Source organism: Plecotus auritus, assembly GCF_963455305.1.
Source record: "Plecotus auritus genome assembly, chromosome: 9".
In the NCBI taxonomy this organism is placed as follows: Eukaryota; Metazoa; Chordata; class Mammalia; order Chiroptera; family Vespertilionidae; genus Plecotus; species Plecotus auritus.
The window spans coordinates 112319777-112347517 of NC_137783.1; the positions used below are offsets into that span (position 1 = coordinate 112319777).

At 43.9% G+C, this 27741-nt stretch overlaps 1 protein-coding gene and 1 pseudogene across 15 annotated transcripts in view; one reads left to right on the forward strand and one right to left on the reverse strand.

Moving 5' to 3' along the window:
* STIM1 (stromal interaction molecule 1) overlaps positions 1–27741 on the forward strand; it is a 219873-nt gene that overhangs the window by 74206 nt on the left and 117926 nt on the right. The window lies entirely within an intron of this gene.
* On the reverse strand, positions 11854–12325 carry LOC308258207 (ribosomal protein uL24-like; annotated as a pseudogene). The gene has a single exon. The product of its transcript is annotated as a ribosomal protein uL24-like (transcript).

The window sequence follows — 27741 nt, forward strand, 5'->3', positions numbered from 1 at the left end:
TTTTATTTGTATGTTTGTTGTACAGTAGTTTTTTTGGCTTCCCATTTATCTATTTTTTTCCTTTTGTTGCTCATGCTTTTGATGTCTTATCTAAGAACCTTGCCAATCCAAGGTAATGGAAACTGTTTTTATGTTTTATTAGCTCTTATATTTAGGTCATTTATGCATAAATAATTGTTGTATATGGTGTGAGTCTAATGTATTTTTAAATCATTCAATGTATGCTATTGGGGTTTTCCCAGTCACTAATGAGTGTTTGCTACTGTTGGCTTAAGTGTAGTTTATCACCATAGGTGCATCTTAGAAGACATTTCTTCCTCCTCAGATCTTATCTACTGATGTGCATTTGTTAGGTCTACGGCTACTGTGTGAGTAAGGCCATTGACTTTCAGGGCTGCCAGTCAGTTGAGCGACACATCTTTATTCTGTACCTGCATTGGGATGCTGTGCCATGAGCTTGTTTATATCTCAGTCTCTGAGGAAAGGGAGCAGGGTGAGGCTTGAATGAAACAAGCAAAGCTGCCAGGGACAGGGAAACAATGCTGTCAGGTAGCAAGTCTGTACTGAGCCCAGTCAGGTTCCCAGCCCTGTGTATTGCTTGCTGAGAATTGCAAAGCAGTAATGAGTAGTGAAAAGGTATAATTTAGAGACAGAAGCCTTGATTTCAAATTGGATGACTTCAAGTTATTCAGTTCTCTCTGAGCCTCAGTGTCTGCCAATATACAATGTGAATACTGACTTTTGTTTTTGAAGATTGGATGAGATTATGAATTGGAAAGTGACTTGGAAATTGTAAAATGCTGTGCACATTCAGGAATGTACTGGGGATTCAAGGAGAGTCTCTGGGAGATTTTTAAAAAAGATTCTTTCCCTAACTATGATTTATAACAAAGGTTTGGGTTTATTGACCAGATGGAGGTTTGGACTTGATTAACCAGATGGGTGTTCCTCAATTATTTTCCCAAATAATATTCCATGTTTTGTGACCTTTAAAATTTTTGTAAAGTACAGTTTACATGCAATATTATTTTGTATTAGTTTCTGGTGTATAGCATAGTGGTTAGACATTTATACCCCAAAGTGTTCCCCCTGATTTTTCCAGTACCCACCTGGCACCATACATGCTTATTACAATACTAGAGGCCCGGTGCACAAATTTGTGCACGGTGGGGTCCCTCGGCCTGGCTGGTGATTTGGTCTGTCTTGCCCAGTCCCAATGGGCCGATGGGGGCTGGCTGGCTGGGGAGGGACCACCGTGGGAGGGCTCCAGGGTGTGTCTGGCCCAACTGGCCCAGTCCCGATTAGCTGGACCCCAGCAGCAAGCTAACCTACTGGTCGGAGCATCTGCCCCCTGGTGGTCAGTGTGTGTCATAGCGACTGGTCAAGTGGTCCACTGAACAGTCGAGTGGTCGACTGATGGGTCGGACACTTAGCATATTACACTTTTATTATATAGGATTATTGACTATATTTCATATGCTGCACTTTATATCCCTGTGACTATTTTGTAACTACCCATTTGTACTTCTCAATCCCTTCACCTCTTTTACCCAGTCCCCCAATTCCCCTCCCCTCTGCCTACTATCAATCTTTTCTCGGTATTTATAAGTCTGTTTCTGTTTTGTTTGTTCATTTATATTTTAGATTCCATATGTAACTGAACTCATGGTATTTGTCTTTCTCTGACTGACTTATTTCACTTAGCATCATAGCCTCTAGGTCCATCAATGCTGTTGCAAATGGTAAGATTTCGTTCTTTTTTATGGCTGATGTTGTGACTCTTTCTTTTGCAGGTGACAGAAATATAACTCAGACTGACTTAAGCAAGAGAGAGGGCCTTATTGACTGAACTAACTAAAAAGCCTAGAAGTAGATCTTCCTTTAGACACAGCAATATCCAGGGACTTGAATGATGTCATTTGGACCTACTTTCTTTTCTCTTGGCTCTGCTTTTCTTTGTTCTGATGTCATTCTTAACAGTGGCAAAGATAGATATCAGCTTTGGGTATGCATTCTACCAGCTAAGCAACCACTATTGAAAAATAATACCTCTTCCCTGCTGGTGCTGGTAGTCCTGGGTATGATTTTGGTTTGGGTTCTGTGCCTATCCTAAACTAATCATAGTGGCCAGAAGAATGCTGGATTTTTCTTGGCCAACAGAGTTACATTCTACTCATGGAATCAGAGTCAGCTTCCCTGGAACCATGTGGCTTGAGAGCAGAGGAGAAGATCAAGGTGCATTTATTCAAAGAAGGGTTTTGGAGATTGGGACGTAGTTTAAATCAGCAACATTTATAGCTGTCTGCTACATAATTGAGCCATTTTTATTTTAAAAAAGAAGTATATTTCCAGTGTTTAAAACACAATACAAATAGAACTGTTCTGCTTGAAGAACTGATATTGCCAAGGAACCTGGGCGGGAGTTTGGGAGGCTGGGGGAAGGAAGGTCCTGCAGAGCATAACTTGAAAACTGCTAGATAGTTTACTTAATAATTATTTGTTGGAAGTGCAATAGTCCCCAAATTCTTTTTTCCTGTCTTCTTGGGTTTTTTTTGTAGATGAGATTGTATTTTCCCTCCAATCAGAGCCAGTTATAACTTGAGCTTGAGGATGCCAAGGACCTTGCTTAGTCCTGATATCCAAAAGTGTGCTTTTTTTTTTTTTTTTTAAAGAAGCCATGAGTCTTTCAGACACTTTACAATGTGTTGGTTAATGTGAGTGATGAAATGTATTTGTATCCTAATCATTTTGCAAGGGCTCAGTAGACTAGATGTGTAGAGCCTGAGCTGGATTTTGTATTGTAAAGTGAGGGTGAAAGCTGCTTTCACACACCAGCCAGCCCATTAGGCAGCCAGTAGCTACTCAGGTTTCTTTTAGATATAATTTACATAACATAAAATTTGCATTTTAAAGTGTACAATTCAGTGGTTTTTAAATAATTTTATGCAACAATCACCACTATCGAATTCCAGAACATTTTTATCATCCCAAAAAGGAACCCACTGAGTAGTCACTCCCCGTTCTCTAGACCCTAGTCATTAATCTACTTTTTGTCTCTGTGGATTTACAGCTGCTTATCAGTGGTTATACTTAAGTAGTTTTCCCCGAAACTATTTTTTATTTGTTATTTTAAAAATAAAACTTCATTTTAATAAAATATATCTCATACTGTAGAGGTTTTTTTCTTGTGCATTTTCCGTTTAGTGATCCTTAAAAGGCAGTTCCTTTTGTATTTCATGTTTGACAGAATATAGCAAATACTTTTAACTGGCATATGAAAGAAAATATCCTACTGCATAGAACATCTCTCATGCTCCATAATTTATAATATTTAACTTTTTATTTTTATTCTTTAATACATATTATTTATTGTTAACAGTATTACAGATGTCCTCTATTCCCCCCTCCCTTTTCCTCTCCTGAGGACATTTTTATTTATTTTATTTTAAAAATATATTTTATTGATTTTTTACAGAGAGGAAGGGAGAGGGATAGAGAGTTAGAAACATCGATGAGAGAGAAACATTGATCAGCTGCCTCCTGCACACCTCCTACTGGGGATGTGCCCGCAACCAAGGTACATGCCCTTGACAGGAATTGAACCTGGGACCTTTCAGTCCGAAGGCTGATGCTCTATCCACTGAGCCAAACCAGTTAGGGCTCCTGAGGACATTTTAAAAAATTGATTTGAGAAAGAGAGAGAGAGAGAGAGAAAGAAATGTTGATCAGTTGCCTCCTATACATGTCTGGTGATCAAACCTATAATCTAGGTATGTGCCCTGACTGGGAATTGAACCTGCCACCCCTTGGTGTACGGGACAACTCTTCAATCAACTGAGCCAGCCAGGGCTATAATATTTATTTATTTATTTTTTATTTTTTCCATATGAAAGTTATTTTATTTTTTATTTATTTTTTTTAAATAAATCTTTATTCAGATTATTACAATTATTTCTCCTTTTCCCCCCCATAGCTCCCCTCCACCCATTTCCCACCCCACCTTCTGCCCTTACCTCCCCACCACTGTCCTCATCCATAGGTGTATGATTTTTGTCCATTCTCTTCATGAACCCCCCATACCCCTTTCCCCCTGAGAATTATCAGTCCACTCCCTTTCTATGCCCCTGATTCTATTATATTCACCAGATTATTCTGTTCCTCAGGTTTTTAATTCACTTGATTTTTAGGTTCACTTGTTGATAGATATGTATTTGTTGTTCATAATTTTTCTCTTTACTTTTTTCTTCTTCCTCTTCTTTAAGAATACCTTTCAGCATTTCATATAATACTGGTTTGGTGGTGATGAACTCCTTCAGCTTTTTCTTATCTGTGAAGCTCTTTATCTGCCCTTCAATTCTGAATGATAGCTTTGCTGGGTAGAGTAATCTTGGTTGTAGGTTCTTGCTATTCATCACATTGAAAATTTCTTGCCACTCCCGTCTGGCCTGCATAGTTTCTGTTGAGAAGTCAGCTGACAGTCGTATGGGTGCTCCCTTGTAGGTAATTAACTGTTTTTCTCTTGCTGCTTTTAATATTCTCTCTTTGTCTTTTGCTCTTGGCATTTTAATTATGATGTGTCTTGGTGTGGTCCTCTTTGGATTCCTTTTGTTTGGGGTTCTGTGGGCCTCCTGGACTTGTAAGTCTATTTCTTTCACCAGGTGGGGGAAGTTTTCGGTCATTATTTCTTCAAATAGGTTTTCAGTATCTTGCTCTCTCTCTTCTTCTGGCACCCCCATAATTCTGATGTTGGTACGCTTGAAGTTGTCCCAGAGTCTTCTTACATTATCTTCAACTTTTTGGATTTTTTTTTTTTTTGCTTTTTGCTTTTTCGGTTGAGTGTTTTTTGCTTCTTTGTATTTCAATTCTTTGACTTGATTCTTGTGTTCCTCTATTCTGTTTCTGGGTCTCTGTATAATATTTTTTATTTCAGTCAGTGTATGTTTAATTTCTAGTTGGTCCTTTTTTTTTTTTTTTAAATATATTTTATTGATTTTTTACAGAGCGGAAGGGATAGGAGGGATAGAGAGTTAGAAACATCGATGAGAGAGAAACATCGATCAGCTGCCTCTTGCACGCCCCCCACTGGGGACGTGCCCGCAACCAAGGTACATGCCCTTGACCGGAATCGAACCTGGGACCCTTGAGTCCGCAAGCCGACGCTCTATCCACTGAGCCAAACCGGTTTTGGCTAGTTGGTCCTTTTTCATATCTTCGAGTGTCTCGTTATATTTATCGGCCTTTTCTAGGATATTCTTAAAAAGTCTTATAACCGTGGTTTTGAATTCTATATCCAGTCGTTTGTTTTCCTCCATTTCTTTCGTTTGTGATCTGATTCTTTGACCCCGCATTTTCATTGATTCCCTGAGTTGGTAAGGTAGATATTTGTGCTAGGTTTCCAATATGGCCCAGTGGGTCTGCTTCCCCAGTTAACCTGAGGTGGACACTCTTGGTGCACCCCTTTGTGGACTGTGTGTACAGCCTTGTTGTAATTAAGTCTTTATTGTTGTTGGTATCACTGGGAAGAATTGACCTCCGGGCCAGTTGGCTGTAAGGATCAGCTGTGTCTATGCTGGGAGAAGTTCGGTGCTGGAGACAGCCTTATAGGATTAGACTTGCCAAATTGCAATAGGCTCTGTGCTCAGCTTGGATGGGGTGGAGTCTCAGTCTTGGCTTCCTGTCAGCCTTGCCCTTGCGCGCATGTGCGCTTTCAGTCCTCCGCCTTCCCCAGCTCGAGTCTCCGCCTGAGAGTCCAGACTCCCCCCACAAGAGCGTGGGTCCCCAGGGGCTCGCCTGGAACTGAGGTTCACTGCAGTCAGAACTGGGGCTCAGTGCCGTCAGGAGCCTCTGACTCCCTTCCACTAGGGAAAGCCTGTGGCAACCTCCGCAGCCTTTGTGCGCACTGGCCCGCGTGCGCCTTCAGACTTCTGCCTTTCCCAGCTCGAGTCTCCGCCCGAGAGTCCAGACTCCCCCCGTAAGAGCGTGGGTCCCCAGGGGTTCGCCCGGAACTGGGGTTCAGTGCAGTCAGAACTGGGGTTCAGTGCGGTCGGAGGCTTCCTTCCCCCTTCCGCCAGAGAAAGTCAGCCAGGCTCTCAGCCGCCCTTCCTCTCTGCGCGCACAAAGACCCTTTGCCGTACCTCCAATTCTCTGTGAGCTTTTCTCTTTCCTTCTAGTTGTAGAATTTTCACTCAGCCAGCTTTCCTGTGGTTCTGGATGGTGTCCGTTCTGTCTTTTAGTTGTAGTTTTGAAATTGTTGTGCGAGGCAGCAGTTTAGGTGTTTACCTATGCCGCCATCTTGGTTTTTTTATAATATTTATTTAAAAATTGTTAAGGGCCCAGCTGGTGTGCCTCAGTGATTGAGCATAGACCCATAAACCAGGAGGTCTTGGTTTGGTTCCTGGTCAAGGTACATGCCCTGGTTGCGGGCTCCATTCCCAGTAGGGAGTGTGAAGCAGACAGAGGATCAATGATTTTCTCTCATCATTGATATTTCTATCCCTCTCTCCCTCTCTCATCCTCTCTCTGAAATTAATAAAAACATATTTTTAAAAAAATGTTAAGAACTATTTTGTATACAGGGTGTCCCAGAAATGTATACACACTTTGAATAATTACTATTTCCAATGGGTTAAATTGGAAAACATCAATTGAGATATCAACTGTTAAAGTGTACATATATATATTTTTGGATGCCCTGTATATTGTTCAAATAGCATTTGCTGACAATTGAGTGCAGTTTAAAAATTTACTTTTCATGTACTATTTAATCCTATTTTTTATTGCAGCAAGAAGTAATAGTGTTTGACCAATGAATATGTGCCTTTCCCCCCCACTATTAAGCAGGAATCCTATTAAAAGACTTCTTAATTGGATTATGTCCAGATTTCAAACTTCAAATACAATTTATAGAGGTTTATCTTTAGATTTATTTTTTAGATGTGTTTTTCATCATGACAGCTTTATTTCATCATGAGTTAATACAAGGACCAGAAAACTATGCCTCATTCTATAAAGAAAGTTTTTTTTTTTTTTAACACAGCCACATTTATTTGTTTACATATTGCCTGTGGCTACTTTTGTACTATAATGGCAGAGTTATCTATAATAATAAAAGCATAATATGCTAATTAGACGGGACAGCCGAATGACCTTCCAGACAAAGCCAGGGCTATGAGGGCCGAGGCAGCCCCCCGAGGCAAGCCACCGTGGCTGTGAGGGCCAAGCCCCTTGCACGAATTTCATGCATCGGGCCTCTGGTTTAGTTATAATGGGGAATGTATGGCCTGTGAGCCTAAGATATTTAGTATCTTGCCCTCTACAGAAAATGTTTGCTGACTCCTGATTTAATATATTAAGGCACAATATAAACTAAGGATGCAGTTCATTATTAATAATAAATATAAATCCACATTTTAAGTAGTCTTTGATAATTTTGAATTTTTTTGCCAACTTATTGTTTCAACCAATTAGTTCGTTTTTACCTTGATAGAGAGCTTATACTAGGAATAGAAGGATCAGTTTTGTCACTTTCTTATTACTGTTTATTTTTGTGTGTTATTTTAATATCACCTGTAATCCATGCGAATTATTTTTTTGTGTTTTGCTCATTTATTTGCAATAATCCTTTAAAATCATTTATCTGCATGGTGAAGGTTGGTTTACTTTCGGGGGTGGGGAGAAATAAAAACTGTAATTCACAAGTTTGTTTAATCAGACATGCATTAACTGCAGTATGTCATAGTATCCTGGAGTCACTCCAGACACTGATGTTCTCCCTCTAGCACTGTGGAGCTCCCACTCTATTCTCAGGACACCTTGTGATAAATGATATGGAAATATCTGAGGGTACATTGTTAGTCTGTACAGTTAATACTGGTAAAGCATAATTCATATATTTTAAGGTTAAGAACTAATAAAGATTTTTAATTTTTCTTTCTCTGCTTTCATTGTAAAGTCTCATGCATCCCACTTTGGAAATGACTGTCTTAATATATTGTTTGTATAAAAGTAGGCATAATCCCTGAATATAAATAAAAGGTTATAACATAATAAGAATTGAGCTCTAAGTCCAGCAAAGATTACCTTGTGTGGATAGTACTGTCAGCAGCTGCAGTTAGAGCAGGGATGGGCAAACTTTTTGACTCGAGGGCCACAATGGGTTCTTAAACTGGACCAGAGGGCCGGAACAAAAGCATGGATGGAGTGTTTATGTGAACTAATATAAATTCAAAGTAAAGGAGCAGAGGGAAGAGCAAGAGAACCGGATAGAACAGCCGGATCCGGCCCACGGGCCGTAGTTTGCCCAAGGCTGAGTTAGAGAATCTGGAAGCCAAGCAAAGCCTCACTTAGTTGTTTCATCTGCTCTTGTCCTGTGTGGACAGTCTTCTCTCTTCCAATAAGATTTTATATCTGCAGCTAATTAAATCAAGACTTTAATTTGGGGTGGAGGACATAGGATTGTGTCTTCCTGCCAATCTGTCACCCACCAGAAACACTGTAGTGAGCAAAACCACCACCTAACAAGGGTTATAATTTGGGGAGTCAACAAAAGCTTAAGTATGGTGTCATACTACCTGGGTTCAAATCCTGGACTCCTTGATTTATTAGCTGCATATTCTTAGGTAAGTTTACTTTAACTTCTCTTAGGTTAAGAGGGGAGAATGGTACCCAGTTTATAAGGTTGATATGAAAAGGTAGGTAATCCATAAATTGTGCTTAGGAGAGAATCTTTCACATATGAAGTGCTCAGTTAATGCTTGTTAGTATTTAACTTTTTTAAAAAAAATATATATATATACTAGAGGCCCGGTGCATGAAATTCGTGCATGGGGGGTGTCCCTTAGCCCAGCCTGCACCCTCTCAAATCTGGGACCCCTTGAGGGATGTCTGACCGCCCGTCGGACATCCCTCTAACAATCCAGGACTGCTGGCTCCCAATGGGCAGTCGGACATCCCTCTAACAACCCAGGACTGCTGACTCCCAACCGCTCGTCTGCCTCAGCCTGATTGCCCCTAATCGCTTCTGCCTGCCAGCCTGATCACCCCCTAACCACTCCTCTGCCAGCCTGGTCGACACCTAACTTCTCCCCGGCTGGCCTGATTGCCCCTAACTGCCCTCCCCTGCAGACCTGATCTCTCCCAACTGCCCTCCTCTCCTGGCCCAGTCACCCCTAACTGCCCTCCCTGCTGGCCTGATCACTCACAACTGCCCTTCCCTGCAGGCATGGTCCCCCCCAATTGCCCTCCCCTGCAGGCCTGGTCTCCCCCAACTGCCCTCCCCTGCAGGCCTGGGTTCCCCCCAACTGTCTTCCACTGCAGGCCTGGTCCCACCCCAACTGCCCTTCACTGCAGGCCTGGTCCCCCCCAACTGCTCTCCCCTGCAGTCCTGGTCCCCCCCCAACTTCCCTCCCCTGCTGAACTGTTCTCCCCTAACTGCCCTCCCTGCTTGCCTGATTGCCCACAACTGCCCTCCCCTGCTGGCCTGGTCCCCCCAACTGCCCTCCCCTGCAGACCTGGTCCCCCCCCAACTGTCCTCCCCTGCAGGCCTGGTCCCCCTCCCCAAATGCCCTCCCCTGCAAGCCTGGTTCCCCCCAAATGCCCTCCCTTGCTGGCCTGGTCTCCCCCAACTGCCCTCCTTTGCCAGCCTAGTCACCTCCAACTGCCCTCCTCTGCTGGCCTGATCACCCCTAACTGCCCACAACTGTCCTCCCCTGCAGACCATCTTGTGGCGGCCATCTTTTGTCCACATGGGGGCAGCCATCTTTGACCACTGGGGGCGGCCATCTTGTGTCTTGGAGTGACGGTCAGTTTGCATATTACTCTTTTATTAGATAGGATAATTGAAACTTTGTAGCCTTGAGTGGAGCCCAGGGCCGGCCAGAGTGGGCGGAAAGCTTGGCTTCCTCCATCGCCAGGGAAATCCAAGCCTCCTGCTTGCTCCGTGGCTGCAGCCATTTTTGTTGGGATATATTTATCTTCTATAATTGAAACTTTGTAGCCTTGAGCAGAGGCCTGGGTGGCCAGGGTGTGCAGGAAGCTTGGCTTCCTCCATTACCGGGGTAACCCAAGCCTCCTGCTCGCTCCGTGGCCACAGCCATCTTGGTTGGGTTAATTTGCATACTCGCTCCTGATTGGCTGGTGGGCATGGCTTGTGGGTGTAGCGGAGTGATGGTCAATTTGCATATTACTCTTTTATTAGATAGGATTTTATTTATTTCAGAAAAGAAGGGAGAAGGAGAGAGAGTTAGAAGCATCAATGATGAGAGAGAATCATTGATGGATTGATGAGCTGCCTTCTGCATGCCCCCTACTGGGGATTGAGCCTGCAACCTGGGCATGTGCCCTTGACCGGAATCGAACCTGGAACCCTTCAGTCTGCAGGCTGATGCTCTATCCACTGAACCAAACCAACCAGGACAGTATTTCACTTTTTGAAGGTTCAGATTTTGTCAGTGCACTGAGAATATTTATCTCTTCAAGCAGACTCTCTTAACAAAGTTCACAAGGCTGATACATAAAACTAGAATGCCAATTTTTAAGTTTACTTTGACAAATAGAACTGTCACATATACTGAAATGCCTATGTTGGTATAACCAGTACATTTTTCTATGTTTGGGTACCATGGAACACCAAATTTTAGTCATAAAGGTTATGGTGAACATAGGGTCTGAATTAAGGGCCTTAGATGAATGCCAAAGTGACTAAAAATGAATATTTATTATGCTTTCCTCTGTCTAAGAATTTCTTCACTCACAATGCCAGACATTTACTTTCAACTTCTTTTGTAGCTTGCCATAGATTCTTTCAGTCTCATCCATTCACTATGGACTTTGACCCTCAAGAGCTGGTGATGCAAAGGAGCAGAGACTGCAGTGGTGGTAGTGTATATAGCAAGATGGAATTCCTGGAGCAGCTATAGTAGTGGTATCACAGTGGCTATATTATGGTGGCTGAGGATAGTGGAGGTTGGCAGTGGAAGCAGATATGTGCTGACTAGACTTGTTCTGCTGCCTGGTTTTGGGCGTTGTCCTTGGTTGGCATCATCTCTGGTTTCCTACTTCTCCAGGTGAGAATGAGCTTCTCTTTAAAAAAATAAATAAAAATTTTTTTCATTTATTTCAGAGAGGAAGGGAGGGGGAGAAAGAGATAGAAACATAAGTGATGAGAGAGAATCATTGATTGGCTGCCTCTGCACACCTCACATTGGGGAACAAGCCCACAAACCCGGGCATGTGCCCTGACGGGGAATTGAAATGAGATCTTCTGGTTCATAGGTCAACACTCAACCGGCTGGGCCGAAAATGAGCTTCTCTTAATAAGTTCTCCTTCTGCTTAGACTAGCCAGCATCAGTTTTGGTTGTTAATTTGCTAACTAAGTTGCTCTTGGCACTAAAAACTCTGGGTGATACAGCGGCTATAATAAGTAGCCTAATACATTCATCTCACAGTAGGAATGGGAAGATCATGGGAAAACAACTGGAATGCTTGGATTTTGTTGGCTACCTCTCTCCTTGAGAGTGCTAAGTTAGGATCACTGTATTCCGGGCCTAGAATTGTGCCTGGCATTTAGTAGGTGCTCAGTAAACCTTTGTGGAATGAATGAATGGTGAGCTTATTCTGCCGGTGAACCCAATAGTGTGTCTGTCAATATGTGTGCTTGTGACTCTGCTTTATTCCAGCTTTCATGGCTGACCAACCTCCCTGATAAAGGACAAATTTTTTCTTTAGATATGCTAATACAGATGTAATCTTGTATAACAGTGAAATATTACTGGCTTGGGAACTGTTCTGTCTTTTATTTTTTTTATTTTTATTTTCATTTTAAGTTTTTAATGAAAGTTGTATATAATATTACTTTATTCCTGCATCTTCTCAATTATTTCTTCCTTGTATTTTCCCTTTTCCTTTCCTACTTGGTGAGATTTGGCTTTACGTTCAAGGATCTTTTTGCGGTCTTTGTCCAGCTTTAGTCTAGTGATACCACCTTGCTGGGGTGAATACCCACATGAACAGTTGTACCATTAGCTTTCTCTCATTGCACTCATTCAATGTAGATGACATAATTCTTCCTGTAAACCTGGACTACTTTGCCAATTTGCTGCCCTTTGTAATGTCCTCGAACAACCTGAACTTCATCATCCTTTTGGATGGGCATGGATCAAACATTGTACTTCTCTCTCAGCTCTTTGGAAAGAGGAAAAGACATAATCTTCCTTCGAATGTGGGAAGGTGCATTGAAATGCCTTTTATGGTTCTTGCTCCGGTCAGAAGTCATGAAGGGATTAACTTCATTTTGACTGCTGGCGCTCCTACGATGGCTGCAAGAGGGAAGAGACCCACACGCTCCTGTTCTGTCTTTTAAATTCACTTGGCTTATCTGGGTTGTGTGGAAATTTTAGTTTAGCTTTGGGATGTGTGAGTGTGATTTTGTGTGTTTGCATGTACATGCACGTAGAAGGGCACCTTACAGAGCTCCAAAATGCTGACAAGAACTTGCATTCCTTCCTGGTGCCACAGTTTTCCTGGTGTTCTGGAAGCCATCACTTCTTGAGTCTTCCTCATGAGGCTATTGATGGAATAAAGAAAAGCTCATACATCCACAGACAGTTCCATACACACACACACACACACACACACACACACACACACACATATAGAACTGTATTTAAATCTCAGATGTTCCACCTAAAAACTTTATGGCTCTTGGTAAGTTTCTTACAGATGTCCTGCTTTGCTTTTCCTCTAATTGTGGCACTGAGATTGGAAAAGACAGGAAATATGGCCCTTTTTTTCCACTTTTCCTTTTTTATTTTAAAGCAGGCAGACCTCTGCTCCAGGTCTTTAAGAAACTATATAGGAACTGGCAACTAGCATCCACATTCCGATGCCATGAGGTCATTTGCTTATATTTATTGAGCTCATTCCTGGGTGTTATGAGATGATGGCCTTCGGAGGCTGACGGTGCTGGGATTTTGAGAGGTTGTGATGGCTTGTTCCCAGTTCATTATGTTCTTTGCCTCCATTCCTGGTGGAGTGTCTGAGGCTGGTGGCAGAACAGTATACCTGAGACTTTTCTCTCTTCGTCTCTAGAACACAGTGTTTTAGACTTTGGGATTCTCATAAAGTAGGGCTGGTGCTTTGAAATTAAGATCTGTGAGCAAACTCATCAAGATGTAGGGATCATCTGGCCTAGCCTTCCTGAGTTTCAAATGTTAGACCCAAGCCTAAAAAACAGTGACTTGTCCAAGGTGACAGTCTGTCAGGGTAGAGTGAGTGAAAATCTTTCCAAGGGCAAATTGAAATCCCTACAAAGGCCAAGCCCCATCTGAGACCTACTGTAACAAAGCCAGCAGGGTTGAGAGGGTGAGGGATTTATTCTGCAGTTTCCTTCCCTGCATCTTGTGAAGAGTCAACACCTTACCTCTGGTTGCTTTGGTTTGCTCCCACATTACATAATTTAGAGTGGACCCAAGACTGTAGTGCTTGGTCTGGAACATACTCCAGCCCTAAATTGTCTGTCTTTGGCTTAGGTTATCAAGTTTACAGACAATCCTGTGCCTCTGTGATCACGTGACCAGGCTATTAATAGATCTGAAGTTCTGGGAGAGCCTCAGCTCTTCCCCACCTCTCTACTCTCAGCAGGTTGCCTGCTCATAATTTTTCTGCCCATCCCCTTTTAGGTGACAGTGTGGACGCAAGTCTGTATGAGCAGCCTTAGCCTCTGGCCTCTTTTGTCTCTGTGCTGTATCAGGTCAAGTGAAAGTGCTTAGCATTTACGAGGAAATAATACTCCTATGCCTTAGGGGGGATTAAAAAAATTAACCTGTTTTGGGGGGCACTTGTGTTTTTTAATGATCACATAAAGCTCAGAGAAATTAGGGTAAAACTAAAGGAAGGGGAAGAAGGCCTGTCAGTCTGTGGGCAACAAAGTGATGGCTGTAGCAGGATAGTACCTACCATAGGCCTATGTGATCTTAGTGAACCAGGTCAGATAGTGACTTTCCTGCAGGCTAATGAACCATATTCCTTTGTATGGCATTCAAGGCACTCACAGCTGGGGTTTCTACTTCTTTTTTTTTTTTTTAAAATATATTTTATTGATTTTTTTAACAGAGAGGAAGGAAGAGGGATAGAGAGTTAGAAACATCCATCAGCTGCCTCCTGCACACCCCCCACCGGGGATGTGCCCGCAAGCAACCAAGGTACATGCCCTTGACCAGAATCGAACCTGGGACCCTTAAGTCCGCAGGCAGACGCTCTATCCACTGAGCCAAACCAGTCAGGGCGGTTTCTACTTCTTAACTCCTACTTTATATCTCCTTACTTCCTATCATACAAATTGTTCTTTGTTCTGTTCATCAAATCTGCTGTCATCTTCTACACATGGGCGTTTGTAGACTACATTAAGATTCTAGTCAAAATATGACTATTGACAGTTTGTAGGGCTCTACAAACAGTTTTGAACCCCCAATTACCCCAGAGTCATTTTGGACTGGAGCGCTCTCATTCCTTCATTGATGTATTCAACCATTCTAACATATTGGGCACTCCCTCTATGCCCAAATACTGTACTATGCCCTGGGAATCAGTACACTGAACAAAACAGATATGGTTTCTGCTCTCCTAGAGCTTATAGCGTTGTAGGGAAGGTAAAAATGAACCAAATAATCACAGTAAAATCTGATAAATGTCATGAAGTAGAAATAGGGATGTGATAACAGAGTACATTTTGCAAGAGAACTTAATATTGTTTAGGGTGTCAGGGAAGACCTCACATTACCTGAGGAAATGACATTTGAGTCCTGAGAATTAAGAAGAATTAGCTAAGTAACTGGGGTTAAAAAAGGTAGAGTACTATAGATGCAAAGCGGCCAGGTGTTAAAGATAAGGCCATGTCCATATTTGTTCATTTAATTAATTTTAAATTTATTTTTGGAAGAGAGACAGAGAAACACTGATTGGTTGTTCTGCTTATTCATGCATTCATTGGTTGATGCTTGTATGTGCCCGGACTGGGGATCAAACCCACAACTTTGGTATATCGGGATGATGCTCTAGTCTAACCAACTGAGTTACCCAGCCAGGGCTGGTTCATTTCTTAAGCAACCATTTATAATTGATAGATAATATCATGCAGTGTGCTAGGGTCTGGGGACATAAAAAGCAATTCTTACCTGCCCTGGAGAAACTCAGTAGCAGTGCCATCCCTCTTTGGTAACCAGGGTACTAAGGTCACCTTAGATCTTGGACTCAGTCTCCTGGGTCCCATGTGACAGGACTTAACACCTTTAGAGAAACTGCCTGTCCTTGAGTGTTTGACCCACCTGTCAAGCAGAGAGGACATAGACCTCAGTTGGAGACTTGCAGCATTTGTTTGCTCTTATCCCTGGCTTCACACTCACCAGATCCTTGGTTGATGGGGTTCATCTGCAGACTTGAGGTTGATGGAGGTCCAGAAATTGGCTTTTACCCCAGTAAGAACATGGAAGAGGCTTTCTGAGATAAAGTTGATTTTCAGAGCTTTATTTTCCTGGTGTATTGTATTTGTTATTGGGATTGATTGTGTGGTCTCAGACCCATCCATTGTCTTGAATACACCTCCATTGGTATTTTAGCTCTTTTTCCGAGTTCCGGCACTACTTATAGACAAAAGTCTTAGAGGCTGCCTATCTTGGACTGTGCATTGCATAATTCCAGGATGTGCTGTTCACATACACTGTGTTGTGAATGAGGCCACACCTCCCTAATTGTGGAACAGTACACTATTGTGGCTCTGGTTAAAGGGAAGGGAAGTAAAGTTATTTAAACACTGACTCTATGCCTCAGGCTAGGTGGTTTATATTCTTTACTTCATTTAATATTCCCAGTAATGCTCTGAGGTAAATACTAATGTCTCATTTATTGAAGAGAAAACTAAAGGTTCAGTGAAGCTAGTAAGTGGTGGCTCAGGTCTGACTCTAAGGGCCATGCCTCTCTTCCACTCCTATCTGTTTCCCAACGTGGTTATAAACTTCAGTTCTTGTGTGTCGTCTTGTTTCCATGGCTTCTTTGGCCTTGTTTACTTTGACTTGTCTGCCTGGCCTCTCTGTGTCAATAACCCACGGATTCTCAGCATGGCTGGGGTTCAGAAATGTGTCCTAGTAGAGTCATTTTTTTCCCCTCTGAAATTTATTTTTGTTCTTAGCATGAGACAACACTATAACCGTAGCTAAAGTCATTTTTAAAGCACCAGTCAGCTCTGATTTATTGGACTGCCTTTCTTACTTTTGCTCCCACAGCATCCTCAGGGGGACAGAAGCTGGAGATGGCTCACTAGAAATGAGTTGGAGTGAAAAAGGCATTGGATATGGGCTTAGGGGGTGGATGAGATTCCCTCAGCAGTTCAAAGTTGCATGTCTACTAAGGTTAGTTGGTTGGACCTTTGTAAATTAGTACTTAATGTCCCTTTTCCAGAGACTTAAGGTTCTCATTTCTCTTTTTCAGTAGAAGACTTGCTTCTTCAGTTGGGGATTCTGGAGCTACTGACCTTAGAGTAGGGGGAGTTTTTTCCTTCCCAGAGTTGTCAGGGTGTGTGTGGTGTGGAAGAGGGATGTGTGTAAGGCAGAGTCTGGGGAAAGGAGGCAGAGGAGGCGGGATGCATATTTGCTATTTCACCTGCTTTTCAGCACTCTTTCTTCTTTCTCTTCCTTTCTTCTCTTGGAGGCTTTGCAGTCCTGTTTGAGAAGTCGGGTCTTAAATAGCACAAGACCACACTGCTTGCAGTTCCTGAAGCATGACAGATGTTTTTCTATCTCAGATCCTTGTAATATTCTGTTCCCTTTATCAGGAATGTCCTCCCCATCTTCTCTACCTTATGTATGTACCTGCTCATTCTTCAAGACCCATTTTGGGCGGGGGGGGGGGGGGACATATATATATATTAGAGGCCCAGTGCACGAATTTGTGCATGGGTGGGGTCCCTCAGAACTGGCCAGTGATCGGGGGCGATTGGGGATGATTGGGGCCAGCTGGCCGGGGGGAGGGACTGCGGGAGGTTGGCTGTGGGAGCGCACTGACCAGCAGGGGACAGCTCCTGCATTTAGCGTCTGCCCCCTGGTGGTCAGTGTGTGACATAGCGACTTGTCCACTGGTCATTCGGTCGCTTAGGCTTTTATATATATATAGATACTGCATCATCGAATAGGTGAAAAGGGCAGTGCATCAAGTATGTAGGAGAGAAAGAATTGGACTGAGATAGACTGTGCACAGACTTGACCTATATCTAAACCAGGGGCATTATAAACATGCTAAACACTCGATGCACGAAATTCATGTAAGGGGCTCGGCCCTCGCAGCCGTGGCAGCTTGCCTCAGCCCTCACAGCCCCAGCTTCGTCCAGAAGGTCATCTGGAAGGTCTTCCAGCTGTCTGGTCTACTTAGCATATTACGCTTTTATAAATATATATATGTGTGTGTGTGTGTGTGTGTGTGTGTGTGTATATATTTGTATATTAGAGACCCGGTGCATAAAAATTCATGCACTGGAGGGGGGGATCCCTCAGCCTGGCCTGCCCCCTCTCACAGTCTGGGAGCCCTCAGGGTCAGAAGGTGACCCGGCTATCAGGGGAAGGCGACACCCCCATCACACCTGCTGCTGCCACTGCCAGCAGTGCAAGCCTCTGCCGGCCCACCTGTGCCTCAGGCTTAAGGGCAGCTGCCATCCGAGGTTTGCCTGTGCCTCGGGCTGGCCCTGGGCGGCTGGGCAGCTGCCATCAGCGGCAGAGCAGCCGGCCCCGCCCCCACTGTGGACGCTGCCATCTTGTGAGGGTGTGATGGTCAATTTGCATATTACCTCTTTATTATATAGGATATATATACATATATATATCCCTCATTTGATTTTTAGAGGGAGTGGGAGAGACACACACAGAGAGAAACATCGATGTGTGAGAGAGACATCTATTGGTTGCCTCCCTATCTGGGCCTGGGGTCGAGCTTGCAACTGAGGTATGTGCCCTTGACTGGAATCGAACACAACCCCTCAGCCTGTGGGCCTGTGCTCTATCCACTTAGGCAAATTGGCTAGGGCGATATATATATATATGTGTGTGTGTGTGTGTGTGTGTGTACACACACACACACACTCATATATATATATATACATATATGTGTATATCCTATCTAATAAAAGAGTAATATGCAAATTAACCATCACTCTGCCACGCCCACTAGCCATGCCCACTAGCCAATCAGGAGCGAGTATGCAAGTTAATCCCAACCAAGATGGCTACAGCCACGGAGAGAGCAGGAGGGAGGCTTGGGTTTCCCCAGCGATGGAGGAAGCTAAGCTTTCCGCACACCCTGGCTGGCCCAGGCCTCCGCTTAAGGCTACAAAGTTTCAATGATAGAAGATACATAAATCCCAACAGAAATGGCTGCTACCACAGAGCGAGCAGAAGGCTTGGCTCCACTCCAGGCTACAAAGTTTCAATTGTAGAAGATAAATAAATCCCAGATCCCAAGGCCTCTGCTTGGGTCACCGGGGGGCATGGCCAGCCTGCAAACCACCACAGGCCCCTCGCCCAGGCCGCCCCACACCCCAAGGGAACCCCCCACACTGATCCGGGACACCCTTCAGGGCAAACCAGCTGGCTCCCACCCATGCACTGGGCCTCTATCCTATCTAATAAAAGAGTAATATGCAGATTGACCATCACTCCAACACACAAGATGGCTGCCCCCATGTGGTCAAAGATCCTGCCCCCATGTGGACACAAGATGGCCACCACAAGATGGCCAGCAGGGGAGGGCAGTTGGGAGGGACCAGGCCTGCAAGGGAGGGCAGTTGTGGGTGATCAGGCCAGCAGGGGAGGGCAGTTGGGAGGGACCAGGCCTGCAAGGGAGGGCAGTTAGGGGTGACCAGGCCGGCAGAGGAGGGAAGTTGGGGGAAAACAGGCTGGCAGGGGAGTAGTTAGACATCAATCAGGCTGGCAGGGGAGTATTTAGGGGGTGATCAGGCTGAAGTGGTTAGGGCAATCAGGAAGGCAGGCAGGCGAGCAGTTTGGAGCCAGCAGTCTTGGGTTGTTAGAGGGATGTCCGACTGCCCGTTTAGGCCTGATCCCGGTGGGATCAGGCCTAAACGGGCAGTCGGACATCCCTCGAGGGGTCCCAGATTGGAGAGGGTGCAGGCTGGGCTGAGAGACACCCCCCCGCCCCGTGCACGAATTTTGTGCACTGGGCCTCGTGTGTGTGTGTGTGTGTGTGTGTGTGTGTGTGTGTATGTGTGTATTTGTGTGATTTCAGAGAGGAAGGGAGAGGGAGAGATAGAAATGTCAGTGATTACAGAGAATCATTGATTAGCTGCCTCCTGTATGTCCTCTACTGGGGATTGAACCCAAAACTCGGACGTGTGCCCTGACCAGGAGTTGTACTGTGACCTCCTGGTAAATAGGTTGATGCTCAGCCACTGAGCCACACTGGCCAGGCTCAAGACCCAATGTAGATGGCACCTTTTCAGGACACCCTCTTTGATGTCTTCTCTCTGGAGATAGGCACAGCCACTTTTGTGTTTCCACAGCATTTTGCACAGGTCTCCGTTGTACTGTGATTATTCACTTAACTGTCTGTTTTCCTCTCCACATTTGGAGCAAGCAAGAACAGTCAGGTGTTTGTTTTTTTTAATCAGGCACAAGGCCTGAAGGAGACTAAAGTATCAGTAATTGTTGAACTGAGCTACAAAGAACTAGAAGTAGATGGTTGTGTACAACTACCTGTGTACCTCCCTAAACTGAAACAGGATTCTCTTGTATAATTCACTGTATTGTGTGTCTTTCAGGCCTCGTAGCCTTTCAAACATGCATGGCAGTAGCTGACTTCCAGAGAGAACAGTGTCCTGCTCTGCAGATGTTACCTTTGCCTGCTTTGCTTTACCTTGCCCTTCACCTCACAGTGCTCTTCTAAGCCCCTGGGCCTGACCCAGGGAATGAGTAGGAGGAAATGCCAGAAATGAGCTACTCTTGGCATCATGAATCCTTAATTTGCAGGTTTGGCCCTGTGGGGCAATGCAAGGTGAGAAAATGGAAATGAACCCTGTCCCTGTAATAGCAGCTGAAAGGGATCTCCTCCAGATAATAATTATTACTGCTATCACTGTTCCTGTAGCAGCTGCAGCAGCGAGGCAGTTCCCTTATTGCATTCTGCATCTAAGAGTCAATTCTTCTAAATTAGCTCACTTGGCTCACCTTGAGATTTATCTCATGGCTGAGAGCCTGAAACAAGTCCTTTTACACTTGTTTTTTCTACCATCCTCACATCACAGATTGTGGGATTGTTTATTCATATCCCTTCGTTTTAGAGGAGGAAACAGGTTCACATTGGGGATGGGTCCAGTAAATGTCAGCTGAGGCTGGACCCTGGTCTTCCAATTCCTTGCACAGTACTCTTTTCACTATACATTGCTCTCTCTCATCCCAATCTCCTTTTCCTATTTGTAATTTCTGTAATTTGTGAACTCGGTGAAGGTGAGACAGTCAGGAAATGATACATTTTCCTCTGTCTCTCCCTACCTCCTGCATAAGCTGGGCACAGTAGACATTCAGGTAAAACTTAGTGAAGGACTAATAAAAATCAAAGCTGACCCAGGAAGACCTCATGGTTAAAGCCAGAAGAAGACTAAAGAAAGCAGATCCCTCTCTGTTTCACTGGAATATTTGGTTTTGGTGATGATTCCTGTGGTTTGGCTTTCCCAGTGTTGAACACAACCCTGGCTGGAGCTTGGAATGGGTATGGTTTGTGACACTGGTGTTTTATCTGGTGAAAGCCAGGTCTGTAATGAAACTTCTGGGAAAATTCCACATCTGGGTTCTAGCTGCCTTGGGTCTTCAGACCCCTTCCTTGATCCCAGCAGCAATCCGAGGACACAAACATTGTGTGCAGCATTGCAAACTCCATTACAAATAGATAACATTTGTTGAGTGCTTAGTATGTTTTCTGGAACTATTTTAGTTCCAGAAATTCTTTTAATCCTCACAATGTTCCATGAGTAGTTACTATGAATTTGTTTTCACTTTTCAATTGACTATTGACATATAATTTACATGTAGTAAAATGCATTTATTTTAAGTGTTCAGTTTGAGTTTTGACAAGTATCTATACACCTGTGTAACCTCTTCCCTGCAATCAAGATATACATTTCCATCAGTAGGTACTTTTATTATTCTCATTCTGCAGAGGGGAAAACTGAGCTACAGAGGAGTTAAAGTGATTTGCTCAAGGTCTCATAGCTAATAAGTGATAGAACCAGGATCTGAACCCAGGATGCCTGAGTCCAGAGCCCTTCTTCTTCTTCTTCTTCTTTTTTTTTTAATAATTATATTTTATTGATTTTTTACAGAGAGGAAGGGAGAGGGATAGAGAGTTAGAAACATCGGATGAGAGAGAAACATTGATCAGCTGCCTCCTGCACACTCCCCATTGGGGATGTGCCCGCACAAGGTACATGCCCTTGACTGGAATTGAACCTGGGACCCTTGAGTCCGCAGGCTGACGCTCTATCCACTGAGCCAAACCGGTTAGGGCCAGAGCCCCTCTTCTTAACTAATGTGCAGAGGTAGGCTGTGGGGAGGGATGAAACAACTATCTCAGTACCTCTAGAATCCCAGGACTGAAGCAGTCAGAGCTACTTGCCTTTTGCCCAGCCATTGCCTCTTTAGGCCTGCAAAGAATGGAGCCCCCTAACAAGGTATAATGTAGTATCTGAAAAGGGGACTGGCTTCTAGGCTCACATACTGCTATATAGAAATATAGATGATACAATAGTCTCATATGCTCTCAGAGTGATATCAGTGGTAGACTGCAGCCAGTTCTGGGCTGTGCACCATGAGGGCAACATAAACAGACCAGAACATATGCAAAGGAGGCAAGATGGAGAGGACCTTGAAATCTAGTTATTTGAAGAGGGGTTGAATAAGCCACTTTTAGAAGCCCCAAAGAGAAGAAATTTAAACATCATTCTCATATCCTTGAAAGGCTGTTTCTGTGTGGCTTCAGAAGGCACAATTTGAGCCCTATAGGTGGACGAGGGTGTGTGTATTTTGGAAAAATTAAAGGACAATGGATATGACATACCTTATCAGCTTGGAGTGCAAATAAGGTCAGATCTCTTTTCATATTAAGATTAATCTCTTGGCCCTATCAGGTTTGGCTCAGTGGATAGAGCGTTGGCCTGCGGACTGAAGCATCCCAGGTTCGATTCTGGTCAAGGGCATGTACCTTGGTTGCAGGCATATCCTCAATAGGGGGTGTGCAGGAGGCAGCTGATCGATGTTTTTCTCTCATCGATGTTTCTAACTCTCTATCCCTTCCTCACTGAAAAAATCAATAAAATATATTAAAAAAAAAGATTAATCTCTTGAATGAGTATGAAATTAGCTGGAAGTTTAGTATGTCTCTCCTGTGGCCTTTCCTCTTTGCTCTTTCCCTTTTTGACATATTCAAGAACTCTGAGGACTTATTTGATCCAAAGAGGTCAGGCTTAGTTCTGAATAGAGAACTAGAGCAGTGGTTCTCAACCTTTCTAATGCCTCGACCCTTTAATACAGTTCCTCATGTTGTGGTGACCCCCAACCATAAAATTATTTTCGTTGCTACTTCGTAACTGTAATTTTGCTACTGTTATGAATGTAAATATCTGTGTTTTCCGATGGTCTTAGGTGACCCTGCTAGCGGTTCTCAACCTGTGGGTCGTAACATTAGAAATATCTGTGTTTTCCGATGGTCTTAGGCGACCCTGCTAGCGGTTCTCAACCTGTGGGTCGTGACCCACAGGTTGAGAACCGCTGCTGTAGAGCCTAAGACCATTACGATTCATTAACAGTAGCAAAATGATCTACTAGTGGGTCCTATTTTTTTTCTTCTTTTTTTTTCTCTGAGAAACATAACATTTTAATAGATGACATAAATAGTCCAGTACATGCAAGGTACAAACTTGACATTGGGCGGGGGGGGGGGGGGGGGGGGAGAATCACTCTAGTGTAAATCAGAAAATAAAACACACACTGTAGCTTTCCCCCCCCATTTGCAAATCCATGGCAAGGTCAGCCTCTTTCCACACCAAGTATATGCCTAATCCAACTTAAAAAATTAACATACAAAAAAGGTAGCTACATCCATGTCTAAGCAGTGAAAACTGCGGTACCTTTTCTTTTAATTAGGGGGGGAAAAGGACCAAAAAGAAATATGAACCTATGACCTCCTTCCTGCCCTATTAATTAATAAAGTTTGGGTGAGAGACTCCTGAAGAGGAGTTGGGGGTGCGGCGGGGTAATCCTGCTACAGCAGGTTAGCATCTTCCATCTCCAGGACCCTACAGTATGGGCTGCTAGGCTCGGGGCCGAGTGTGTGTGTAAATTGGATTCATGGCCCTGCCTTCTGGAAGATTCCTCTCGAGCATCTAACGTGGGGTATGGGTGTGTGTGGTAACTTCATCTACGATTTCTTTGGTATAAATTGAGAGGGGCAGACAATAAGCATCTTCCTTTAGTCTGGGGTGGAAGAAGGGGGCGGGGTGGGGGTGCTAATTCACAGAATTGTAATTCATTGGTGGTAAAGTCCTGGGCGAAGACCTCTCCCTTCAAGCCTGAGATAGCAGGGTGCAGCCTTCAGACATGGGGTAGGCCTAGTTCCTCAGCCTCTCCTTGTGGTCCGACATCTTGGCGCCCCCGTCGGGGTGCTGCGCCAGATCCCTGAGGCACTGGGTCAGGAGCACGCAAGCCGACACCATGCTCATGGCGCCGCCCAGGATGGCCATCAGCACTGCCTTGCCCTCGGCGCTCAAGGCCGCCACACGACCCAGGAATTGCGGAGCCTACCAGTACGCTCACCACCTGCACCAGCAGCCCGCTGAATAGGGCGCAGCGTCAGCGCCAGTTCGCCTGGCACGGCCTTGACCTCGCGCACGCAGGCCAGCAACGGGGACGCGCTTGTGCTCATGCACTCGGTGCCCAGCTTGAACTGCTCGCGCGCAAAGTGGTCTTGGGACTTTTCTCTGGCCAGGGTGCACGCATCCATCAGGAACTTGAGATTGCACGTCAGGTAGTGGGCCCTATTTTTAAGCTTCTGTTGATACACAGTATGGCTTTTAAAAATGGATCTCTCAGAGTATGCTTTTCCTGAATGTAGCCATGAGGACTTGGTTCTACACAAGTTCCAGTGGTTCTTTGTGGGAGGATGAGTGCTCCTTCAGTGTCACCTGTGCCGTAGGCTCCACTAAGCTTGAGTTCTCAAAGTAAATACTCTTAAGTTCATGCATATGCATAAGCTTATCTACTGGAGGAAGGGATCCCAACATTATCCAGTTGGCTGGGTTTAGAAGTATTTCTAGATTTAGCCACATTCCAGTTCCAGAACAAGTCTTCTTCCATGATCATTTTGGAGCACCCATTCAGACTTTCTCTTTTCTCAGTATGAGTACTTACTATAGGCTGTTAGTATCCCTTCCCATCTTTAACTTGGCTTAGGATCTCAGTCTGTGAGAGAATTCTAATAGCACTGAATGTCAAAAGAAAGTGGGAGGTCAAGGTTTCAGTTTCTAGGCCTGGAATAACTTTGGATCCTGCACATATTTGTATTCATTTCCCCCAGCTTTGCATACCAAGGGGTATTGGAAACAGTCTTTGTCAAGTCACAAAATATCATGTTGCATCCTCTTCTCACTTGCTTTATATATTATTCTAGAGGCTTGATGCATGAAGATTCATGCAAGAATAGGCCTTCCTTCCCCTAGCTGCCGGCACCCAGGACCCGGGCCTTCGCTCTGGCCCGGAGCTGCCTTCTGCCTTCGCTCCGGCCCTACTGTCCTCCTGTAGCGCCCTCCACCCCCCCAATCTCCCCCCCCCCCCCCCCCCCGCCGCTCATAGAAGGCATCCAGCCCCGCCCTGGCAGCTGTGCGCCTGCGCACACGCTGCCCAGAGGCCTGGAGTGGCCAAGGCAGGGCGGAATGCCTGCATCGTCGCCATGGCAATGATGCAAGCGTCCCAGCCTGGCCACCGCCATCTTTGTCACATCAATTTGCATATTCCCTCCTTATTGGCTGTGGGTGCCACCATCTTTGTTGCAGAGTGACGGTCAATTTGCATATTCCGTCTTTATTAGATAGGATAGTTAAAAGGGACCCCTCATGAACAAGGAGTGGGCCACACAAAAATAGAACTGCTTTGACATTACAACTGTTAAATAGACACTAGAGCTACCTTGGGCCACTGTTAGGAAATGATGAATTTTTTATTAGGACTACCATCCAGAATGAGTAAGTTTAACATTACAAGATATGAGAAAAGGAATCTGGACCTTGTAGTCTGTTTTTTAAAATATTGCTTGATCTCTGGGGCTCTCAGTGTACACACAGGCAGTGACATCATGATTATCTGGTGATGGGCTGGAGGAAAGATGAGAGATGGATGAGGGTTAGGATGGATTGGCCTCTAAAGGTCCTGTAGCTCTGAGTTTCTATGCATCTATTAGATCTTTCCAATCTGAAAATACTAGAACCGACTTTGTGCTGTGATTCCTGGAAATCTTACAGGCCCAATAGGGGGTCAGACAAGTGGATGACTATGATGAAGTTGAGGTTATCACTGATTTCATTTCTCCCAACCACTGCTCTCCCTTTGGGCCAGATTAATACAGCTATAAAATATAGCCTCTTATGTTCTGTATGCTTTACCACAATTAAAAGAACAAACAACAGCTTTAACAGCATATTTCACAGATCGAGAACAGATATTCAAAAAATTTATATGGAACCAAAAAAGACCCCCGATAGCCACAGCAATCTTGAGTAAGAAGGACAAAGTTGGAGAGATCACAATACCAGATATCAAACTAGACTACAAAGCCATTGTAATCAAAACAGCCTGGTACTGGCACAAGAACAGGAATATAGACCAATGGAACAGAACAGAGACCTTAGAAATTGACCCACACCAATATAGCCAATTAATATTTGACAAAGGAGGTAGAGCATACAATGGAGTAAAGATAGTCTCTTCAATAAATAGTGTTGGAAAAATTGGACAGGTACACGCAAAAAAATGAAACTGGACCACCAACTTATATCATACACAAGAATAAACTCAAAATGGATAAAAGACTTAAGTGTAAGTCACAAAATCATAAAAATCCTAGCAGAAACCACAGGCAGTAAAATCTCAGATACCTTATGTATTTTCACTGATATATTGCCTAGGGCAAGGGAAACAAAAGAAAAAATAAACAAATGGGACTGCATCAAACTAAAAAACTGCACAGCAAAAACCACCATCAACAAAATATGAAGGTAACCTACTGTATGGGAGAACATATTTGCCAATGATACATCTGATAAGGGTTTAATTTCCAAAATATACAAAGAACTCATACACCACAACAGCAGGAAGAGAAACGATCCAATTAAAAACTGGGCAAAGGACCTGAATAGATACTTCTCCAAAGAGGACATCCAGATGGCCAATAGACACATGAAAAAATGTTCAGTGTCACTAATTATCAGAGAGGTGCAAATTAAAACTACAATGAAGTATCATCTCACACCTGCCAGAATAGCTACCATCAATAAATAAACAAGTGCTAGTGAGGATGTGGAGAAAAGGGAACCCTAGTACACTGCTAGTGGGAATGCAGACTGGTACAGCCATAGTGGAAAACATTATGGAGGTTCCTCAAAAAATTAAAAATGGATCTGCGATTTAACCCAGCTATACCACTTCTGGGAATATATCCTAAGAATCCCAAAACACTAATCAGAAAGAATATATGCACCTCTATGTTCATAGAAGCATTGTTTACAATAGCTAAGATCTGGAAACAGCCCAAGTGCCCATTAGTAGATGAGTGGATAAGAAAGCTGTGGTACATTTACACAATGGAATACTATGCAGTTGTAAAAAAGAAGGATCTCCTACTGTTTGAGACAGCATGAATGGACCTGGAGAGTATTATGCTAAGCGAAATAAGCCAGTTAGAGAAAGACAAATATCACATGATCTCACAAGAATAATTTAAACTGACAAACAAAATTGGTCCAGTGGTATGGATGGGAGGCACAGAATAACAGATTTCAGTGGGATGGGATTGGCAGGGCGGGGACAGGAAGAGATTAACCAAAGAACATATATATATAGCATAATCCATGGACACAGACAATAACATAGGAAGGCTTAGGGTGGAGCAGGGGTTGGGTGGAGGGAGGCAAAAAGGGAGAAAATGGGAGACATCTGTAATACTGTCAACAGTAAAATAAAATTAAGAAAAATACAGCTTTATATTTTGTCCATGATGTTAATCTGTCCTTTTCTCATTTGACCCTCTCAACACCTTGTGATATGAGCAAGTAAGTGCTTACTAGTATTAAGCTCTTTTTAGAGATGAAGATATTGAAGTTCAGAGAAAGTAAGTAACTTACCTCTCTGGGTTACACAGTAGATTGATTAGTATCCTCAGTATTCTCAATAAATATTTTTTGAATAAATGAATGAACCGGAACTGGAGCCCAGATTCTGTGTTTCCAGGATCAATGTTTTGCTTCCATGTTATTCTGTGTCTCCCTGGGAGCTTTCTGTGAACAACTTTAGGATTGACTGTTGGTTTTTTTTGCTGACCTTCCCCTTGGGATTCCCTCATTCTATAGCTGAAACTATGTGCACTCATTATAGAGCATCATTCCAGTTGTGTTCCCTACAAAGTGGGAAGGGAGAAAAACACCTCCACCC